Below are 22521 nucleotides of genomic sequence, written 5' to 3' on the forward strand. Positions count from 1 at the left end.
CTGTTAGCTCGCCCTCGCGCGGTCGTTCGCCTGCGCGATCTACGCGCTATCGCTCGCCAACGCGTCATCATGTGCCAACGCGCCATCACTCGCCTGCGCGCCAGCGTTCACCAGCGTACCACCGATCGCCTGCTCGAAATCGCTCTCCCACGCGCTACAGGTCTCCTAACCAACGTCGCCAGCGATCTTCGGAGCGTTCTCACTCGCCCACGCGACAACGCGTTCCCTCGCCGACGCGACAACGCATTCCCTCGCCGACGTGCCAACGCATTCGTTCACCAGTTCGCCCACGCGCTCGTTCGCCTGTACGCCCTCGCGCCCACTCGCCAGCGCGCCCGCGCGACCGCTCGCCTGCGCGCCCGCGCGACCACTCGCCTGCGCGCCCGCGCGACCGCTCGCCTGCACGACCGTTCGCCTACACGCGACCACCGTTCGCACCGAATTTCGCAGCCAGTGACAGCAGCAGGAACGCGTGTCACCAGACCGCGCTCAGGATCGCCTCCACCAGAGCGCAGGACCCTTGTGCAGGACAGGGAAGACACTTCAGAGAGGTCAGTGCATCTTTCTTCCCCTTTTCCTTTTCAGGCAGGTCCAGTGGTGTCCACTCCGAAGGATCGCCCGATCCCCTTCCCTCCAGCGGGGATTTCGGACTCTGTGTCCGTGGAGCGACAGACTTGGTTTGGTCCTCTGATGCGGGCGTTAGTAAGGGTTATGAAGCCAGCACTCACCGATCAGGGCAACAAGCCAACGACTGCCTCACCTCCGCTGAAGAGAAAGAGAGGAGTGGACTACGTGGTGACTTCCCCCAGGGAGAAGTTGATTCCTAAGAGGTCTATCGGGAAGGCCCCATCCCCTTCGCAGGCGTTTTCTCCTTCTCCCGTGGACGAGGCTTTTCCGTCCTCAGGTAAGTCCCGTGAGGTGATAGTCTCCCCCTCGGCACCAAGGGGGAAGCCTTCTCTTCATGGAGGAGGAGGATCGTCTCGCGCGGAAGGGGCTCTCCGAACCTCTTTGTTGGGATCCTGTATCCCTCCCAGGAGGGAACCCAAGGACTCCAAGACCATCCCGAAATCGTTTTCAAGGATTCGCCACGAACCCGCTGCTCCCGGGGAGAACGTCCACGCTTCGCCCCAGGAAGAGATTCCGGGGACGGGAGACTTAGCTGCCAGCCCGCAAGGAGGAGACCAGCAGGAATCTGAACATGCCTTCTGGCAGGTCCTGAGCCTGATGAGGCAACTCAATGGGTTCATGGATCCCGTGACCGCCCCCCGAGAAGGCAAGGACATGGTCCTAGACCAAGTGTTCGATGTTCAGAAGGCCCCTAAGACCAGTGCGGCTCTGCCCTGGTCTCGGGGATTGAAGAGTGCCAGAGCCAGGGCCAATGCCCAGCTCGCGATTCTTGCCTCCTCCAGTCGTTCCTCTGCCGGGGACAAACTCATCCCACCTCCTCGTCTCCAGCAGAGGAGGTATTTTGAGATCTTGGGTGAGACTAGTCTTGCTCTTCCTCTCTATCACTCCGTAGAAGAGCTGGCTAAGGGAGTTCCCCTCGAGAAGCTTTCCGCCCGGCAGGTGTCGTTCTCGGCGTCGGAGATCCTGAGCCATGAGAAGGTCGCGAAGTGCGCCATGCAGGCCACTTCGTGGTTGGATATATGGCTAGGAACTCTGGGCATCCTATTGCGCTCCGAGGACTTGTCTAAGGAGACCAATAGGAAGGCCCTGGAGACCTTCTTACTCTCGGGCACCCGCTCCATCGAGTTCCTGGCGCACCAGGTCACCACCCTGTGGGCCAACTCGGTGTTGAAGCGGCGCGATGCGGTGACCGAGAGGTTCCACCCGAAGGTCCCCGCTGTGGATGTCTGTAGGCTCAGACATGCTTCCCTCCTTGGGGAGAATCTGTTGGAGCCACAGGATATGGAGCGAACGGCTGAGAGGTGGAGGAAATCTAGCACGGACTCCCTCCTCCATAGGGCCCTTACAGCTCGGCCCTATAAGCCTCCAGCTCCACAGCAACAGCAGCAGCAGCCTCGTAAGGCACCGAAGCAGGCACCGGCAGCTAAGAAAGTGGTGTCTAAGCCCCAGCCCTTTCCAGCCAAGGTCAAGAGGGGCAGTAAGTCCTCCAGGGGAGGCAAGACTCCTAGAGGGAGCGGCCGCGGCCGCAAACCCTAGGAGTGGCAGTCCCCCCGCGTGTCCACCTGTGGGGGGATGCCTTCAACGTTGCGTGCACAGGTGGCAGCAACACAGGCCCGATGCTTGGACGGTTTCGGTGATCGGCCAAGGCTATCGCGTCCCGTTCATAACATCTCAACCTCCCCTGACAGCGAATCCAGTGTCGTTGAGCTCCTATGCCAAGGGACCGGCAAAGGGGCTGGCCCTTCAGGCGAAAGTCGAGACCATGCTCAAGAAGGGTGCTCTCCAGGAGGTCGTCGACGGCTCCCCAGGCTTCTTCAGTCGACTCTTTCTTGTAAAGAAGGCGTCTGGAGGGTGGAGACCTGTCATCGACCTCTCGGCTCTGAACGGGTTTGTCAAGCAAACTCCGTTCAGCATGGAGACAGCGGACATGGTCAGACTTGCGGTGAGACCTCTAGACTTCATGTGCACACTGGATCTAAAGGACGCGTACTTCCAGATCCCAATCCATCCGTCTTCCAGGAAGTACTTGAGATTCTACCTAGACGACAAGATCTACCAGTTCAAGGTGCTGTGTTTCGGTCTCTCCACAGCTCCGCAGGTGTTCACCAGAGTGTTCACCCTGATTTCATCTTGGGCGCACAGGAACAGCATTCGTCTCCTTCGCTATCTGGACGACTGGCTGATCCTAGCAGACTCAGAGTCGACCCTTCTTCGGCACCGAGACAGGCTTCTAGGTCTTTGCCAGGATCTGGTGATCGTGGTAAACCTCAAGAAGTCCTCTCTGCAGCCGTCCCAACAACTGGTTTATCTAGGCATGCTGATAGACACCAATCTCCACAAAGCCTTTCCATCAGACGACAGGATAGCAAGGCTGAGGAGGGTGGCGGAACCCTTCCTCAGGCGAGAAGAGCTTCCCGCTCAATCGTGGTTGCGTCTCTTAGGTCACCTGTCCTCCCTGGCTCGTCTGGTTCCCAACGGCCGCCTCAGGATGAGATCCCTACAGTGGCGGCTCAAGTCCCGGTGGAATCAAGGATCCGATTCCCCGGACGTTCAGGTCCCGATAGGATCTTTGGAACGGACGGACCTGCGGTGGTGGCAGGTCGACGAGAACCTGCGGAAGGGAGTGAGTCTTCTCGTCCTCCCCCTGGAATTGACACTGTTTTCGGACGCGTCAAAAGAAGGGTGGGGGGCGCACGTTCTGAACCAGAGAATCTCAGGCCTTTGGTCAGAATCAGAAAAGTGCCTGCACATCAACCTGCTAGAGATGAAGGCTGTCTTTCTGGCTCTTCAACAGTTCCAACAGACCCTGGCGGGTCATTCCGTGATGGTGATGAGCGACAACACCACGGTAGTGGCTTATATGAACAAGCAGGGAGGCACTTTTTTGCGGCAGCTATCCCATCTTGCCGTAGAGATTCTGAGGTGGACCGAAGTCCACTCGATAACACTATCAGCTCGCTTCATTCCTGGCAAGAGGAATGTGCTCGCCGACAGTCTGAGCAGGGCCTCGCAGATAGTGAGTACCGAGTGGTCTTTGGATCCTCAGATAGCCAACAAAGTCCTGACTTTGTGGGGTTCCCCGACCGTGGACCTGTTCGCGACAGCGTTGAATTTCAAGCTGCCTCTATACTGCTCCCCGGGCCCGGACCCCAAGGCTCTCTGGCAAGATTCTTTCCAGCAACGGTGGGACAACATCGACGTGTACGCCTTCCCACCATTCTGTCTGATGAGAAGGGTGCTCAACAGCACCAGACTATCGGTCAACTGTTCGATGACTCTGGTAGCTCCGCTATGGCATCACGCGGAATGGTTCCCGGACCTTCTGCAGCTCCTGACGGAGCTCCCGAGGGAACTTCCTCCATGACACGAGCTTCTCAGACAACCCCACTCCAACGTCGCTCACAAAGCCGTGGCCTCGCTTCGGCTTCACGCCTGGAGACTGTCCATGTCTCCTCACGGAGAGAGGCTTTTCGCAACAGGTTGCGGAGAGAATGTCTCGGCACCTGCGAAAGTCCTCTGAGGGAGTCTACCAGGCGAAGTGGAGAGTCTTTTGTGGTTGGTGTCGTGGGAGGGGTATCTCTCCACTCGATGCCACTATTCCAGCAATAGCGGACTTTCTCGTATATCTGCGGGAGGAAATGCGCCTTTCTGTCTCGGTAGTGAAAGGCTATCGCTCAGCCTTAAGCTTGGCTTTCAGGCTGAAAGGCGTGGACATTTCTTCCTCGCTAGAACTCTCTCTACTCATACGTAGCTGAGCTTACCTGCCCCCAGTCGGAAGTGAGACCTCCTCTTTGGAACGTGGTTCGGGTCCTCAGGGCTCTTAAGAGACCTCCCTTCGAACCATTACGCCAGGCCTCCGATCGCCACCTGTCTTGGAAGACGGCTTTCCTGCTCGCTTTGGCTTCGGCCAAGCGAGTTAGTGAACTTCATGGTCTCTTGTACGACATCGCCCATTCAAGGGGATGGGGGGAGGTAACGTTCAAGTTCGTCCCTGAGTTTGTGGCCAAGACTCAGAATCCTGGAGTGCCGGATCCTCGGTTCGACTCTTTCAGGATCGCGAGTCTCCGCTCTGTAACAAGCGACCCAGACCAGCTGCTACTATGTCCAGTGAGGTGTCTGAGGTACTACTTGAAGAGAACGGCTGCAGTCCGTCCTCAAGTGCGAGCATTGTTTGTGAGCACAGGCAGGACGAAGAGGAGGGTCACCAGGAACACCATCTCAGCTTGGATTCGAAGGGTTATCCACCACGCCTTGAATCCAGACCCTCCTCCGTCACGTCGCCCTAGGGCACACGATGTCAGGGGTGTTGCTACGTCCCTGGCCTTCAAGAGAAACTTCTCTGTGACGCAGGTGCTTCAAGCTGGGGTCTGGAAGAGTCAGACGACCTTCACAGCCCACTACCTGCAGGATGTGACCCACAGGAGCCTCGATACGTTTTCTATCGGCCCTGTGGTGGCTGCACAACAGCTGGTCTAACCTTAGGCTCCTTTATGGACAAGTAGCAGTAGGTTGAGGGCGTTGTTACCCAGTTTTAGTCTGCGTGAATGAAAGAGTACAGGGTATGTCTGACCCTTACTTCTTTCTTCATTCTCCCCTCTCTTGGGGAAGCAGCATCCTGGTCCTCGCATAGATGACCTCGACCTCTACAGGTAACCCATGCTTCCTTGTGCTCCTAGTATTAAGCTTAATACTGTTGCGTCTCCCATACCCTGACGAGGTGATATTGGGAACATCCTATCCTAGATTCCTATCTAAAGGTCTCAAGGTCAACTTCATACGACGAGTGACACTTTCCTCCACACACAACTTATGTAGGCCACTCGTTCCTAGCGAAGCAAGGAACTTGTGAGGTGCAGGGGCTCCTTTTCTCAAGTGCTACTCACTGAGGGATGGAGTCCCCGGGCAAAGCCGAAGTCAGTAAGGCTGGGGACTTTCCACCCTTCCTAAGGGGTAAGTCACCCAATGTAAATATCGTGGTTTGTATTTCGGTTACGGAACAAATGACAAATTCGGAGATAATTTGTATTTTTCCTAACCATACAAATCTTAGCTATTTACACATATTTGCCCGCCAGCCCTGGCCCCCAAGTCAAGTCCTACCTCTAAGTGAAGTGAAGCAAATCACCGGTGTGTGGGGGGGAGGGGTAGCAAGCTATCCCTTCACCTACCCCCGCTAACTAGCGCGGGGGTAATTAACCCTCGTTAAAAACTATTGGCTCATCATTTCAGCTACGCTAAAAGGTAAACCCAATGTAAATAGCAAAGGTTTGTATGGTTAGGAAAAATACAAATTATCTCCGAATTTGTCATATTTTGGAAGATCAAGGTTAAAGGTCAAGGTCACGGTCAAGCAAAATGTCCAATTTACGTAATCATCAATAAGGTTGTACATCATTGTCACAGAAAGTTCAAACTTGGTTCATATTTGTGTACAAAAATCCACGTCAATTAATTCATGTTAGGATCAAGGTTAAGATCGAGGAAAAGGTCAAGAAATAAGCTGGCAGGGCAGAGGTCTGCGCTCTACTCAATGCCCCATTATTCTTTCACTTACCAAAATCATAGGTATAGTCCTATAATATCTACACCTTATGCATTTGCTTGCCGAGGATCGTCTTCTGTTGTGACACGCATTTCTATCATGCAACTTTGAGATGCTGAAACACTTTTCTTAAAATTGTGGGATCAAAAATGATGAATTTCATTACTATCTGTTGGGAAAAAAGGAGCTATTATTTTCCATAAAGATGTCAGGTGAATACAAAATTTTGAAATTCAACAATAAATAAGTAGATAATGTAATGCTGTACCCATGAACAAAATAATAAAATAAAAAATGTTATTTTCCTTAGTAAAATAAATTTTTTAATATACTTACCCGATGATCATGTAGCTGTCAACTCCGTTGCCCGACAGAAATCTAAGGTCGGGATACGCCAGCGATCGCTATACAGGTGGGGGTGTACACAACAGCGCCATCTGTGAGCATGTACTCAAGTACTTCTTGTCAACAAGAACTCAATTTTCTCCTCGGTCCACTGGTTCTCTATGGGGAGGAAGGGAGGGTCCTTAAATTCATGATCATCGGGTAAGTATATTCAAAAATTAATTTACTAAGGAAAATAACATTTTTCAATATCAATCTTACCCGATGATCATGTAGCTGATTCACACCCAGGGTGGTGGGTGGAGACCAGCATACATGTTAACATTAGAAGCTAAGTATCCCGTATTTCATTTTAGCAGTTATTCAAAATAACAAACATAAAATAAATAAGTACCTGGTAAGGAAGTCGACTTGAACCATTACTCTGCCTTTTTTAAGTACGTCTTCCTTACTGAGCCTAGCGGTCCTCTTAGGATGCTGAGCGACTCCTAGGTGCTGAAGTATGAAGGGCTGCAACCCATACTAAAGGACCTCATCACAACCTCTAATCTAGGCGCTTCTCAAGAAAGAATTTGACCACCCGCCAAATCAACCAGGATGCGGAAGGCTTCTTAGCCTTCCGTACAACCCAAAAAACAACAATAAAAAGCATTTCAAGAGAAAGATTAAAAAAGGTTATGGGATTATGGGAATGTAGTGGCTGAGCCCTCACCTACTACTGCACTCGCTGCTACGAATGGTCCCAGGGTGTAGCAGTTCTCGTAAAGAGACTGGACATCTTTGAGATAAAATGATGCGAACACTGACTTGCTTCTCCAATAGGTTGCATCCATAACACTCTGCAGAGAACGGTTCTGTTTGAAGGCCACTGAAGTAGCGACAGCCCTAACTTCATGTGTCCTTACCTTCAGCAAAGCAAGGTCTTCTTCCTTCAGATGAGAATGGGCCTCTCTAATCAGAAGCCTGATGTAGTAAGAAACTGCGTTATTAGACATCGGTAAAGCAGGTTTCTTGATAGAACACCATAAAGCTTCTGATTGTCCTCGTAATGGCTTTGTCCGTCTTAAATAGTACTTAAGAGCTCTTACTGGGCAAAGTACTCTCTCTAGTTCGTTCCCCACCAAGTTGGACAGGCTTGGGATCTCGAACGACTTGGGCCAAGGACGAGAAGGAAGCTCGTTTTTAGCCAAAAAACCGAGCTGCAAGGAACACGTAGCCGTTTCAGATGTAAAACCTATGTTCCTGCTGAAGGCGTGGATCTCACTGACTCTTTTAGCTGTTGCTAAGCAAACGAGGAAAAGAGTCTTTAATGTGAGATCCTTAAAAGAGGCTGATCGAAGCGGTTTGAATCTTGATGACATCAGGAACCTTAAAACCACGTCTAGGTTCCAGCCTGGTGTGGACAACCGACGTTCCTTTGAGGTCTCAAAAGACCTAAGGAGGTCCTGTAGATCTTTGTTGGTGGAAAGATCCAAGCCTCTGTGGCGGAAGACCGCTGCCAACATGCTTCTGTAACCCTTGATCGTAGGAGCTGATAGGGATCTTACATTCCTTAGATGTAACAGGAAGTCAGCTATCTGTGTTACAGAGGTACTGGTTGAGGAAACTGCATTCGCCTTGCACCAGCTTCGGAAGACTTCCCATTTTGACTGATAGACTCTGAGAGTGGATGTCCTCCTTGGTCTGGCAATCGCTCTGACTGCCTCCTTCGAAAAGCCTCTAGCTCTTGAGAGTCTTTCGATAGTCTGAAGGCAGTCAGACGAAGAGCGTGCAGACTTGGGTGTACCTTCTTTACGTGAGGCTGACGCAGAAGGTCCACTCTTAGAGGAAGAGTCCTGGGAACGTCCACTAGCCATTGCAGAACCTCGGTGAACCATTCTCTCGCGGGCCAGAGGGGAGCAACCAACGTCAACCGTGTCCCTTCGTGAGAGGCGAACTTCTGAAGTACCCTGTTGACAATCTTGAACGGAGGGAACGCATACAGGTCTAGATGGGACCAATCCAGCAGAAAGGCATCCACGTGAACTGCTGCTGGGTCTGGAATCGGAGAACAATACATCGGGAGCCTCTTGGTCATCGAGGTAGCGAATAGATCTATGGTGGGCTGACCCCACAGGGCCCATAGTCTGCTGCAAACATTCTTGTGAAGGGTCCACTCTGTGGGGATGACCTGACCCTTCCGGCTGAGGCGATCTGCCATGACATTCATGTCGCCCTGAATGAACCTCGTTACCAGCGAAATCTTTCGATCTTTTGACCAAATGAGGAGGTCCCTTGCGATCTCGAACAACTTCCTCGAATGAGTCCCTCCTTGCTTGGAGATGTAAGCCAAGGCTGTGGTGTTGTCGGAGTTCACCTCCACCACCTTGCTTAGCTGGAGGGACTTGAAGTTTATCAAGGCCAGATGAACTGCCAAAAGCTCCTTGCAGTTGATGTGAAGTGTCCTTTGCTCCTGATTCCACGTGCCCGAGCATTCCTGTCCGTCCAGTGTCGCACCCCAGCCCGTGTCCGATGCGTCCGAGAAGAGACGGTGGTCGGGGGTCTGAACAGCCAATGGTAGACCTTCCTTGAGAAGAATGCTGTTCTTCCACCACGTCAGTGTAGACCTCATCTCTTCGGAAACCGGCACTGAGACCGCCTCTAGCGTCATGTCCTTTCTCCAGTGAGCAGCTAGATGATACTGAAGGGGGCGGAGGTGGAGTCTCCCTAACTCGATGAACTGGGCCAGCGATGAAAGTGTCCCTGTTAGACTCATCCACTGCCTGACTGAACATCGGTTCCTTCTCAGCATGCTCTGGATGCATTCTAGGGCTTGATTGATCCTTGGGGCCGACGGAAAAGCCCGAAAAGCTCGACTCTGAATCTCCATACCTAGATAGACAATGGTCTGGGATGGGACGAGTTGGGACTTCTCTATATTGACCAGGAGGCCCAATTCCTTGGTCAGATCCATAGTCCATCTGAGATTCTCCAGACAGCGACGACTTGACGGAGCTCTTAAAAGCCAGTCGTCCAAATAGAGGGAGGCTCTGATGTCTGCCAAGTGAAGGAATTTGGCAATATTCCTCATCAGTTTGGTAAACAGAAGAGGTGCCGTGCTTAGGCCAAAGCACAGGGCTTGGAACTGGTACACAACCTTTCTAAAGACGAACCTTAGGAAAGGTTGGGAGTCTGGATGGATGGGGACGTGAAAGTACGCGTCTTTCAGGTCTAACGAGACCATCCAGTCCTCCTTCCTGACCGCTGCTAGGACCGACTTCGTCGTCTCCATCGTGAACGTCTGCTTGGTGACAAAAGCATAGAGAGCACTGACGTCCAGCACCGGTCTCCAACCTCCTGTCTTCTTCGCTACCAGGAAGAGACGGTTGTAGAAGCCCGGGGATTGATGGTCCCGGACTATGACTACCGCTCCCTTTGTAGCAAGAGCGACACCTCTTGTTGCAACGCTAGCCTCTTGTCCTTCTCCTTGTAGTTGGGAGAGAGGTTGATGGGAGATGTTGCTAGAGGGGGACTGCGGCAGAACGGAATTCTGTACCCCTCCCTTAGCCACTTCACAGACTGAGCGTCTGCACCTCTGCTCTCCCAAGCTTGCCAGAAGTTCTTGAGCCTGGCTCCCACTGCTGTCTGGAGAGGAAGGCAGTCAGATCCTGCCTTTTGCGGACTTGGAACCCTTCTTGGATTTGCCACGGTGACTGTCGGCACGGGTACCTCCTCTGCTGGAGGTTCTGCCACGAAAGGGCGGGATGAACCTAGTTGCTGGTGTGTCCACTGCTGCAGAACGGAAAGGTCTAGGCACGGAAGGTAAAGCTTTAGCCTTACGTGCGGAAGATGCCATCAGATCATGGGTATCCTTCTGGATCAGCGAGGCAGCCATCCCCTTGATCAGCTCCTCCGGAAACAGACACTTGGAGAGAGGAGCAAACAACAACTCCGACTTCTGGCAAGGAGTGATCCCAGACGACAAGAAGGAGCAAAGATGTTCTCTCTTCTTAAGCACTCCCGACACGTACGAAGCCGCAAGCTCACCAGACCCATCCCGAATGGCTTTGTCCATGCTAGACATGATAAGCATGGCAGAGTCCTTATCCGAAGGGGAAGTCTTTCTGCTTAACGCTCCCAAACACCAATCGAGGAAGTTGAAGATCTCAAAAGCACGAAAGACTCCCTTCAACAGATGATCCATGTCAGAAAAGGACCAGCAAATCTTAGATCGTCTCATAGCCAGCCTGCGGGGAGAGTCAACCAGACTTGAGAAGTTGCCCTGGGCAGAGGCAGGAACTCCCAAGCCGGGTTCCTCTCCCGTGGCATACCAGACGCTAGATTTGGAAGCAAGCTTGGTAGGTGGAAAGATGAAAGCAGTCTTTCCCAGTTGCTTCTTGGACTGCAACCACTCTCCCATAACCCTCAAAGCTCTCTTGGATGAGCGTGCGAGGACAAGCTTGGTGAAGGCAGGAGCAGCAGACTGCATGCCCAGAGCAAACTCGGAGGGAGGAGAGCGAGGGGTTGCAGACACAAACTGTTCTGGATACAAGTCCCTGAACAAGGCAAGGACTTTACGAAAGTCTAAGGAGGGAGGCGTAGACTTGGGCCCTTCTAAGTCGGAGTGCGGTTCATCCAAATGTGCAGCTTCGTCATCCGATACTCCATCATCCGAAAGCTGAGTAGGAAGAGGCAAAGGTGGAGCAGAAAGCTGAACGGCTGAATCCGGCAGCACGGGTGCATGCGTAGCTGCTGCGGATCCAACATCATGCCGCTGCTGGTCAGTCTGCGAGCTGGCAACAACAAAAGCAGAGTGCTGGTGCGTGGGAGGGGCTGCCGTGGGTTGCGGAGCATGCCGCATGGGTTGCGGAGCATGCCGCATAGTGTCAGAACACGGCAGCTCTACAGCACCTTCCCACTGCTGATGCGGTAGCTCACGCATGTCAACGGATGGTGCAGCATGAACATGCGTCTGGCAGGGTGGACTGCGCATCGGTGGTGGAGCTCTCACAGGTGGAGTGTGGGAGCAGGCAGCCGCAGTATCTGCTGAGCGCACAACCGTGGCAGGTTGTAGGTTAACAGGTGCAGTGTCAACCTTCTCAGCATGATACTCTTGCATGAACGCAGCAAGCTGAGACTGCATAGTCTGCAGCATGGACCACTTAGGGTCTACCGTGGTTGGTGCAGCAACAGACGGAGTAGTAGCCTGTTGTGGAACCACTCTACCTCTCTTGGGAGGTGTGCAGTCTTCGGAAGACTGCGGCGAGTCCGAACTGACCCAGTGGCTACACCTGGGCCGTTGGACTCGCTCGGAAGGGACCTTACGCTTGAGAGGTCGTGAGACCTTGGTCCATCGTTTCCTCCTTGAAACTTCTTCCACAGACGAGGAATGATAGGGCTCATTCGTCTGTTTGTGGATGGGACGATCTCTGACAGATACGTCCGCAACCACTGAGGGTACATCCGTACGCTGATCAAGGCCTGCCGAACCCTTTGGTCCTTCGACATTGCTTCTCCCCTGGGCTTGGGAGCTTGCAAGAGGTCCCGGACTGGGAGGACGACTGGCACGAACAGATGTACCCTCATGCGCAACTGACACTGACACTTTTCACTTCACTTGCACTAACACTTCCCACTGCACTTTGCGCTTTCAGCTCTTTGACATCTGCCAAAAGCTGATTACGGTCATTAGCCAATGACTCCACTCTGTCACCAAGAGCCTGAATGGCACGCATCATATCCGCCATGGAGGGCTGAGCACTAGTAGCAGGGTCGGGAGTCACCACTACAGGGGAAGGAATAGGTTGAGGGGCATGGGGAGAGGAAAAATCAAAAGAGCGAGAAGAACTCCTCCTGATCCTATCCTTCTCTAGCCTACGTGCATTTTTAAGGAATTCGTTAAAATCGAATTCCGAAAGCCCAGCGCATTCCTCACATCGATCTTCCAATTGACAGGATTTACCCCTACAATTGGAACAAACGGTGTGAGGATCTATGGAGGCCTTCGGAAGACGCCTAGTACAAGCCCTAACACTACACTGCCTGTACTTAGGGACTTGAGACTGGTCAGACATCTTGAATTGTAGAAATAGTCAAGGGGGAATTCCAAAATCTAGCAAAGTTCGTTAACAATTAATCCAAATTAAATCAAAAAGCTTGCTAAGCTAATGATAAAGCTTCCTGAATAGCGAAGGCTAAAATCTAGAGCGAATACATCACCAAAATCGTGAAAAACAACTCCAGAATCAACAGCGTATCCAAGTAGGTCTTGCCGGTGGCACGACAGAAGAAAAATTGAGTTCTTGTTGACAAGAAGTACTTGAGTACCTGCTCACAGATGGCGCTGTTGTGTACACCCCCACCTGTATAGCGATCGCTGGCGTATCCCGACCTTAGATTTCTGTCGGGCAACGGAGTTGACAGCTACATGATCATCGGGTAAGATTAATATTGAAAAATTACACATATGTCACATTCAATAACCACTTGAATTAGAAATGTCACACTGTATGTACAATGTATTTAATACACCAACAATATTTAGTGTAAAATACCTTTTTTTCTAACAAATAAAAGCTTCTGAATAAAACTTAAGGTACTGATGCATCACAAATACAGCTGGCTATGAGTCAAATACTGTCTATACCATATTTTACAGGGCATAAAGAAACCTGAAAACCTTTTGTGCTACTCAATTTTACTGCTTTCGACTTTTATTGAATCAAATGACCTGATAAATGAGCAAAGTACAGAAAAATGCAAGCAATGATTCTCCTACTATAGGCAATTCTTTTACCATTCATCTTCATAAATAACCATTCTCAAATCATCTTTTTGGGCTCAAGCCATGGCGTCCTGATGGAAGGTTCCTGTTTGGTAGCTTCCTTGGGTATAAGACTACTAAGATATTCCCAGAGAATTTAACCACAGGTTATCACAGAATTCTAACTTCTGGAGCGAGTATCTCAAAGGTTTCCCTTTAAGACATCGTAATACAACAGGGGACACGCATGTCTGAACGTGCCACATAGCTATCTTCACCCCGAACAGAGTTAATGCTTCGGTGTGTAAGGGCTGAGAATAGCTGGGAGCCGTTCCACAGCTAATCTCACTCGTGGCTACTACTGATACTCGAGACGTAAACAAACGGACGCCATTGCTCTGATGACGTCACGCCCGTCTTCATCCTTTGTTTAGTAGCTGCCCTACTTAGACGGATTTTCCCTTGTGTTATCTTTATCGCTTTGCATCTTCGCTATGTCGTTACCTTCAGCCTCGCCTTCTTCTGGAAAGTTGAGTACAAGGTTCCAGTATTGTTTAATTAAGCTCTGGCCGTAAAGTAAATATTATTTTGCGAAATAATTGATGTTTTGTGGCAGAGCTGTGCCTCTACCGGACCCGCCATTTTATGGCGTCGTTGTTGTTTTGCATGTCTTATTTAGTTAGCCACAACAACGCTTCCGGCATTATATACTAATCGAATACATTAGTTTATTTAGTCTTCATAGCTAGGAACTTTTATATCGTGTTTAGACGCTTTTTATCGGTCATCGATTGACCTCATACCAGTCGGCTACTATAGCCCCCAGGCCAGGAGCCTACATACAAGTGTTCATGCATGATTTATTAGTGATCCTAGACTAAGTTATGAAGATAGTGGCATTATTATTTTACAATACTTTAGACAGTGATGCAAATGTTTTCGCCTTCAGGGACCATATAGGGGATAGGCTAGTCAGTGATTCTTTCTAGCCTAACCTAACCTTAGGACCCCTATATGCTTCCTTCATCCCCTGCCTTGGCATTCCCTCTATTTAGCCTTGATCCCTTTTCTGAGTAAAGGGATTAATTGTCTAATAGAGTATATATCGCCTCTCGGTCCTCCCTAAAGGAATGAACCCCCTTTAGGATTGCGTCTGAGAGTGAGGTTAGGCTAGCCTACCTCTATGGCTAGGATAGTCTATGACTTTCCTGCGATAGCGATATGTCTTCTTCCTTGCCTAGTTCAGGACTTTTAGCCCTGTTCTAGGTCGGGTTAGGAAGGTTTCTCTGTTCCATGCTGAAACTGTACTCTTGCACCGTTTTAGCCGATCAGCCTGATCTTAGGTTAGGGAGTGTCCTCCCTTCCCTTAGTGGCCGCTCTGGTACAGAAACCCTTCCTGGGAAGACCTCTCTCTTCTCCCTCCCCACCTATCTCTTGTATAGCCTAGCCTATGCTTAGGTTAGTTTATACTCATCTGTCCCCTGTCCTACAACTCCTCCTTAGGGTGGATGAGTAGGGCTACCCGAGCTTCCTTGTGCAGTCCGCTCTGGTACATATACCTTCATAGTGTCCTATAAGGTTAGTTACTAGTATAGTTCTGCATATGGGAGTCTCCCCCCCCCCCTCTTGGGTGTTCCCTAGCCCTCCCTTGGGCTACCTAGCTCCCGGTCCCTAGTGACCCCTGCTCATGGATGTTAGAGCCTGCCTCTATCATGGGTACACCCTCTCAGGGAGGGGGAGGGATGTCTGGAACCCTGACGGTACTTCCTGCATCCCTTCCCCCCTCCCCCTGTCTCTCTTTCTATCCGGGTGCCGGTCTCTTGCCGCCTCTACTGTCGGCAATACCTGCCTCCTTCTTGGTGACTTCCCTACCCTTGCCGCCAGCCCCCCGTGTACCGAGGGACTGCCGGCTGCCGCCGGCTACTACCGGCGGCTCTCCTACTCCTATCTAATCGTCCGCCTGCCGGTCGATCACCGGAGTGCCGGCATATACTGCCGGCAACCCGATACTACCTGTACCATCCTTATCCCAGTCACCAACCTGGCATCCTCCGACTGCCGGAGCCGCCGCTTCCTGCCGGCGTGCCGCCGTTGTGCCGGCGGCCGCCATCCTGGTATCTAACTGACTTTTGAAAATTGTCTGTTCTAATGCCAGAATCTATGCTGGAGCGAGCTCCGGCATGCCGGCGGCTTGCCGGATGCCTCGGAGGCGTCAAGAATACTTGCACCCCCTCACTGTAGCTATCATAAGACTAGGATAGCCCTACATGGCAAACAGATAAGCTGCTTTTGCTATTAAGATCAGTACCTAGTACTGCTCTATTAGTGATCATGCTGTCTCTTTGCATTCTTCTAATTCCAGCATGCTATGTGCATCTTAGCACGGCTGGTTGCCAGAAGCAGTTACCTTTAATGAGGCCTTCTGGCTCTTAACTGGGAACCGAATGAATTCGATCCCAATCTTGTCCTTGGTTTTCCATGGAGTTCCAAAATACTGGGAATCCTAGGAAACTATATCCAATGATCTCGGTCATTTGGATTATCCCAGGACCAAGCTTATGGTAACCAGCCGGGCGAGATGCATGGAGCGTGTTCTCCTTTACTGTTTTCATTCTCTATGCATCACACCTTCTTTAAGTTAAAATTAATGATTAATATTAACTTAGTTTAAGAGCCATTCTTATGACTCCCCCATACTCATTTTCTCTTTCTTCCACAGGAGGAGCAGATGAAGTGTGACTTCGCCTTCTGCGCTGTGAAACGCCCGCAGTTTTACGGGCATACGGCTTGCAGGACTCACGCCCCTTGTGCAGACAAGAAAGGGGATTTGAAGTTCTGGAATCCACTGGATTGTACGGTCTGCCAGGCCCACCTAGTTGAGGCCTTCCATAACCCTCCCTCAGCGGAGGTTAGAGACATTTCTCGTGAAAAGCTGCGCAAGTGGGTGCGTGGCTTTCAGAAAAATGCTACTGGACCGTACCTGGCCACCGAAGAACTGAGGTCCCTGTTGTTCCCTAAGGCCTCCCCTGACTCAGTGGTTCCAAAAGAAGCAATCCCCACTGTCCAAATTACGGTGGAACCTGATGTGGTCATGGCTCAGTCCATGCACGAGTGTCGTTTAGATTCCGAGGATGATGAACAGATCTCAGACGTCTCGGAAGACACGGAGAAGACGCTTATGGCTCAAGGAGCCGAAGAGGACGAAGACAAGGTGGAATACACCGAGTCGGAGCTTGGAGCTGCTCCCTCGTCCATCCCTCCTCCTACTCCTACACCGACGGAAATGTCCATTCCGTCTACCTCCTCGACTCCGGATCCTTCCTCTTCTACCCAAGAACTGATCCGGCTGATTAGAGCTGTCATGGACGACAGGCTGAAGGAGAACCAGGAGTCCATCAGGTCAATGATTGGATCCAGAGAACCGAAGAAGATTTCGGTCAAGGATCTCCCAGCTTGCTCTCATGCCAACCCGTGGAGGTATGCAGAGCATATGGTTATTGCGACCGGCAGGATCTTTGTTAGTGACAAGATCGGCACGGTCCCGTTGGAAGATGTGGAGTTCTTCCCAAGCTTCGAGGCCTACCCGGACTGTTACGTCCGGCTTCGTTCCGAACCTGCCTCGAAGGAAGAGACCGAACCTAAAGAAGAGATAGTGTTCGATCTCGCAAAGGCCCAGGCTATGCTAGCCTCCGCATTTAAGAGTAGGGGCTTTACCTGCTCTAAGCTTCCAGCCTTGAGCAAGAAGCATCCTACATACGTCGCACCTGACACTGCGGTTCTTCCTTTCTTGGAAAAGGCCTTAGCTGCATGCCTTAAAGCGGCGGAAGAAGGGAAACCCTGCCCTGCACTGGAGGAGTGCAGACCCTTCTCCATCGTGACCCCCCCTGACGCTCGACACTGGAAAGATGTTCAGCATACTTTCGTCGTGGGTAGGCTCGATCCTGACGTCGCCGGACGTCAGTTTAATGAAGACCTCCCTAAGCTCAACGATCACCTCCTTCGCCGGGAACAAGACACGAAGGAGAGGCTTGCGGCATCTCTTTCTCATCAAGTCCAACTGGAAGTGATGGCCTGTGACACAAGAGTACCAGATCACTACATGGTACTAGCCAAATCCCACTTACTGACAGTAATGAAGGACTTGTACCACTTCATAAAGGCTCGTAGAGCCTGTCGTGAATTCGTGTTTGCCGGTGCCACCGTGAAACACGAACCCCGGAGGCTGATTTCCTCCAACATCTGGGGAAAGCACCTGTTTCCTTCTGACCTTGTCAAGGAAATAACTGACAGAGCCGCCACGGAGAATAGGAACCTTCTCCACAAGTGGGGCATGTCCAGAAAAAGGAAACCCTCTCAGGACGATGGACCTCAGCCTAAGAGGAAACCGCAAAAGCCAAAACCCCAGCAACGTCAGCAACGACGTCAGTTTCCGGGACCCGCTACCTCCCAAGTGGTTGCCCAACCACAACAGACCTTTCAATTGGTCCCCCAACCGGTGTTGTCACAGTCACCGGTCTTCACCCCTGCCTTTGAGCAACCATCCACTACCTTTCATGCCAAAGGTAGAGGCTCGTCCAGGGGTGCAAGCAGAAACGCATCTCGTCGTCCCTCCAGAGGTAGAGGAGGAAAGGGAGCTAGCGGCCGAGGCAACAAGTCCTCGGGACACCAGAAGCAATGAAGTGCTTCCGGTGGGAGGAAGACTCCGCCAATTCCAGGATCGTTGGACCTTCGATCCCTGGGCACACAGCATCATCAAGAACGGTCTAGGCTGGAGTTGGACGCAACCACCCCCAATCTTCCAGCGGTTCTTCCAACAATCGACCCCCATTCTGGAAGAATATGTTCTAGACCTCTTGAACAAGAAGGTGATAAGGAAGGTAAAGTCCACCAGGTTCCAAGGGAGACTGTTTTGCGTTCCCAAGAAGGACTCAGACAAACTCAGAGTCATTCTGGACTTATCCCCCCTCAACAAGTTCATAGAGAACAACAAATTCAAGATGCTGACGCTTCAACAAATAAGGACCCTTCTGCCTCAAGGTTCCTACACGGTCTCTATAGACCTGGCGGATGCCTATTGGCACATTCCAATGAACCATCACGCTTCCTCCTACCTAGGATTTCGACTCCAAAGGAAAAGCTACGCCTTCCGGGCCATGCCATTCGGCCTCAATGTGGCCCCTCGGATCTTCACAAAGCTGGCGGATGCCATAGTACAACAGCTCCGCCTAAGAAACGTCCAGGTGATGGCCTACCTCGACGACTGGCTAGTCTGGGCTCCATCGCCCGAAGAGTGTGCAAAGTCTTGCAACGAAGTTACCCAGTACCTAGAACACCTGGGATTCAAGATCAACGAGAAGAAATCTCGCCTCTCTCCAGCTCAGAAGTTTCAGTGGTTGGGAATCCACTGGAATCTTCAGTCACACCGCCTTTCCATCCCCCAGAAGAAAAGGAAGGAAATAGCAGGGTCTGTCAAGCGACTACTGAAATCCAAACGCATTTCAAGACGACAGCAGGAACGAGTTCTAGGCTCTCTACAATTCGCCTCAGTGACAAACCCAGTGCTTCGCGCACAGCTAAAGGATGCCGCGGGAGTCTGGAGACGCTCGGCATCCATCGCTCGAAGAGACCTCAAGAGACGGCTTCCAAACAGACTTCGACGCCTCCTAAAGCCGTGGTCGGAAGCAAAGGCCCTGAAAAGGTCCATTCCTCTCCAACACCCTCCTCCATCACTCAACATCCACACGGATGCCTCACTGGAAGGCTGGGGAGGTCACTCCCACCTGAAACAGGCTCAAGGGACCTGGTCTCCACTATTCAAGACGTTCCACATAAACATCTTGGAGGCCATGGCGGTCCTTCTAACTCTGAAGAAGTTATCCCCGCCGCCCTCGATCCACATCCGTCTAACCCTAGACAACTCGGTGGTAGTTCGTTGTCTCAATCGCCAAGGCTCAAGATCGCCCCAGATAAATCAGGTGCTTCTCCCAATCTTCCGTCTGGCGGAGAAGAAGAAGTGGCACCTGTCTGCAGTTCACCTACAAGGATTCCGCAATGTGACAGCGGATGCTCTATCTCGGACAAACCCGATAGAGTCGGAATGGTCTCTAGACGCAAGATCATTCTCCTTCATCTCTCATCAAGTCCCAGAACTTCAGATAGATCTCTTTGCAACGAGCGACAACAATCAACTTCCTCTGTACGTAGCCCCGTACGAGGACCCCAAAGCAGAAGCGGTGGACGCCATGTCACTGGACTGGAACAGATGGTCCAAGATATACCTGTTCCCTCCCACCAACCTTCTGTTGAAAGTCCTCTCCAAACTGAGAACCTTCAAAGGGACAGCGGCCCTAGTGGCTCCCAAGTGGCCCCGGAGCAACTGGTACCCCCTGGTCCTGGAGCTGCAGCCCAAGCTGATCCCTCTCCCGGGCCCAGTTCTCTCTCAACAAGTACAGAAGTCGACTGTCTTCGCTTCATCATCGAAAATCAAGGACCTTCATCTCATGATTTTCTCTCCCTTGCCGCAAAGAAGAGGTTTGGGATCTCGAAGAAAAGTCTAGACTTCCTAGAGGAATACAAGACCGAATCCACGAGACGGCAATATGAATCATCCTGGAGGAAATGGGTCTCCTTTGTCAAGGCAAAAAATCCTAAAGAAATCACCATTGATTTCTGTATGTCCTTCTTCATTCACCTTCATGGACAAGGATTAGCAGCCAATACGATTTCAACCTGCAAATCGGCCTTGACTAGACCAATTCTATATGCTTTCCAAATTGATCTGTCCAACGACATCTTTAACAAATTACCAAAAGCATGTGCTCGCCTACGCCCAGCACCCCCTCCGAAACCGATCTCCTGGTCACTAGACAAGGTACTCCATTTCGCCTCCAACTTGGACAACGATTCATGCCCCCTCAAGGATCTGACTCAGAAAGTTATATTTTTATTTGCTCTCGCCTCGGGAGCTCGAGTCAGCGAAATAGTGGCATTATCAAGAGAAGAGGGACACATCCTGTTTGCCGATTCAGGAGAAGTGACCCTCTCCCCTGATCCGACGTTTCTCGCTAAAAACGAATTACCCACCAAAAGATGGGGCCCTTGGAGAATATGCCCCCTGAAGGAGGATGTCTCTCTATGTCCAGTAGAGAGTCTCAAGGTCTATCTTCGCAGAACTTCGAACTTTGGTGGAGGTCAACTCTTCAAAGGAGAAACATCGGGCAGCGACCTGTCACTGAAACAATTAAGAGCGAAAATCACCTACTTCATTCGCAGAGCGGATCCGAACAGTACACCCGCTGGTCATGATCCTAGAAAAGTGGCATCTTCTCTGAACTTCTTTCAGAGCATGGACTTTGAAAGCCTTAAAAACTTTACGGGCTGGAAGTCCTCGCGAGTTTTCTTTAAACATTATGCGAAACAAGTGCACGAAGTCAAACATTTTGTGGTAGCCGCAGGTAGTGTTATGAAACCTGCACCTAACTCTGCGTAGAACAGTGAGTTACTTGGGACTCTAACTCTTCGGGTGCCTATGTTGACCCTCGAGCGATTCATAGTGATGTCTAAAAACACTTAGTGCTTTTATAACTGTTCTTATCCCAGGTGAAATGTCATAGTGTCACACAAGTGCCGCATGCCTTGAGCATGATGTGTTGTATAAAGACTTGCGTTCCTCGAGAACGAGTACCTACTAATCCTGAAATTCCTTTTCAGATTCAAGAGCAAGCCTTTATTTCTATGTACATTATTATTACTGTAAATGAACTTTACTTTTGCTGTAAATTATTTAATTTCTGCATTGTGAAATAAAATTTCTATTTTATTACTTATGCGTCTCTTTCAGCTCCTACCTACTATGAAATACATACTGTCATAGTTTTATTTATTCCTCCTCTCTTATGGTCATGAAGAATTTAAGATGTCTAATCCTAAATTATATTCACCCTGTCTCAGTAAGGTTCCTACACGAATACTTACTTCTGATAACCAAGAGATGAACTCTATACACAGTGCCCAACCACCACTGGTCTAATTCAGAATGTTCCTATACAAATATCAAACATTCTGCTTCATCTCTAAGTTCTTAAAGTTCTTCTGTCAGGATGAATAGCCCTTCAATACCACTTTGACGTCGGCATAGCCCATGGGAACTTCCTACCAATGGGGGGCAGGATACTTCGTTCCTATGGTTCTTTACCTAAGATTACTTTGCTGTTTTGTCAATGCCTAGGCACTTAACACTGGGGGAAAATCTACCACGATACATTGATTCTCTGGTACTCTTCCATCAGGACGCCATGGCTTGAGCCCAAAAAACGGATTTTGAGCGAAGCGAAAAATCTATTTTTGGGTGAGATAGCCATGGCGTCCTGATGGACCCTCCCTACTACTTCGTCCAGTTTTGTTCCCACCCTACACAATTGTATCATGGTGATGGGCAGCAACTGGCGTCAGGATAAAGACGGGCGTGACGTCATCAGAGCAATGGCGTCCGTTTGTTTACGTCTCGAGTATCAGTAGTAGCCACGAGTGAGATTAGCTGTGGAACGGCTCCCAGCTATTCTCAGCCCTTACACACCGAAGCATTAACTCTGTTCGGGGTGAAGATAGCTATGTGGCACGTTCAGACATGCGTGTCCCCTGTTGTATTACGATGTCTTAAAGGGAAACCTTTGAGATACTCGCTCCAGAAGTTAGAATTCTGTGATAACCTGTGGTTAAATTCTCTGGGAATATCTTAGTAGTCTTATACCCAAGGAAGCTACCAAACAGGAACCTTCCATCAGGACGCCATGGCTATCTCACCCAAAAATAGATTTTTCGCTTCGCTCAAAATCCGTTTAATCAGACAATTTTAATTGATTAAACGATAAAATTAACAACCGACTCTCGTACAGTACTGAAACTTGTCTGTCAAGTATTCATCCATAATCTAAATTAAAATATTATTCATTATGAACAACACAAAATAAAACATTAGACACAAAGGTCCACACAATGTCATTTATATTGAAAACTCTGAATCTCTATTAACTGATGAATCTATTGGTCTATAGCCTAATCTTATATAATAAATACCTTGTTTTACTGTACTTTTTATTTTATTTTTACAACAGAACTAAATGCAGTAAATTCAGCAAATAATCTTATAACACATTTGCAATTACTGTATAAACATTTCTTCATTTTCAGTACCTCTAAAAGTTACGAAAAGACCTTGCCTAGTGTGGTCTTGACCAAAGGTGGAACTGTCTGAGGGTGATCGCTA

The 22521-nt window shown here is 50.3% G+C and overlaps 1 long non-coding RNA gene across 2 annotated transcripts in view; it reads right to left on the minus strand.

The window, feature by feature from the left end:
* LOC137650677 (uncharacterized) overlaps positions 1-22521 on the minus strand; it is a 191049-nt gene that overhangs the window by 122776 nt on the left and 45752 nt on the right. For both annotated transcript variants that reach the window (XR_011046045.1, XR_011046044.1), the window contains exon 2: positions 6182-6338. This is a non-coding gene — a long non-coding RNA (uncharacterized lncRNA). The remainder of the gene's footprint in view (positions 1-6181; positions 6339-22521) is intronic.

Source organism: Palaemon carinicauda, chromosome 12 (genome assembly GCF_036898095.1).
Source record: "Palaemon carinicauda isolate YSFRI2023 chromosome 12, ASM3689809v2, whole genome shotgun sequence".
Taxonomy (NCBI): domain Eukaryota; kingdom Metazoa; phylum Arthropoda; class Malacostraca; order Decapoda; family Palaemonidae; genus Palaemon; species Palaemon carinicauda.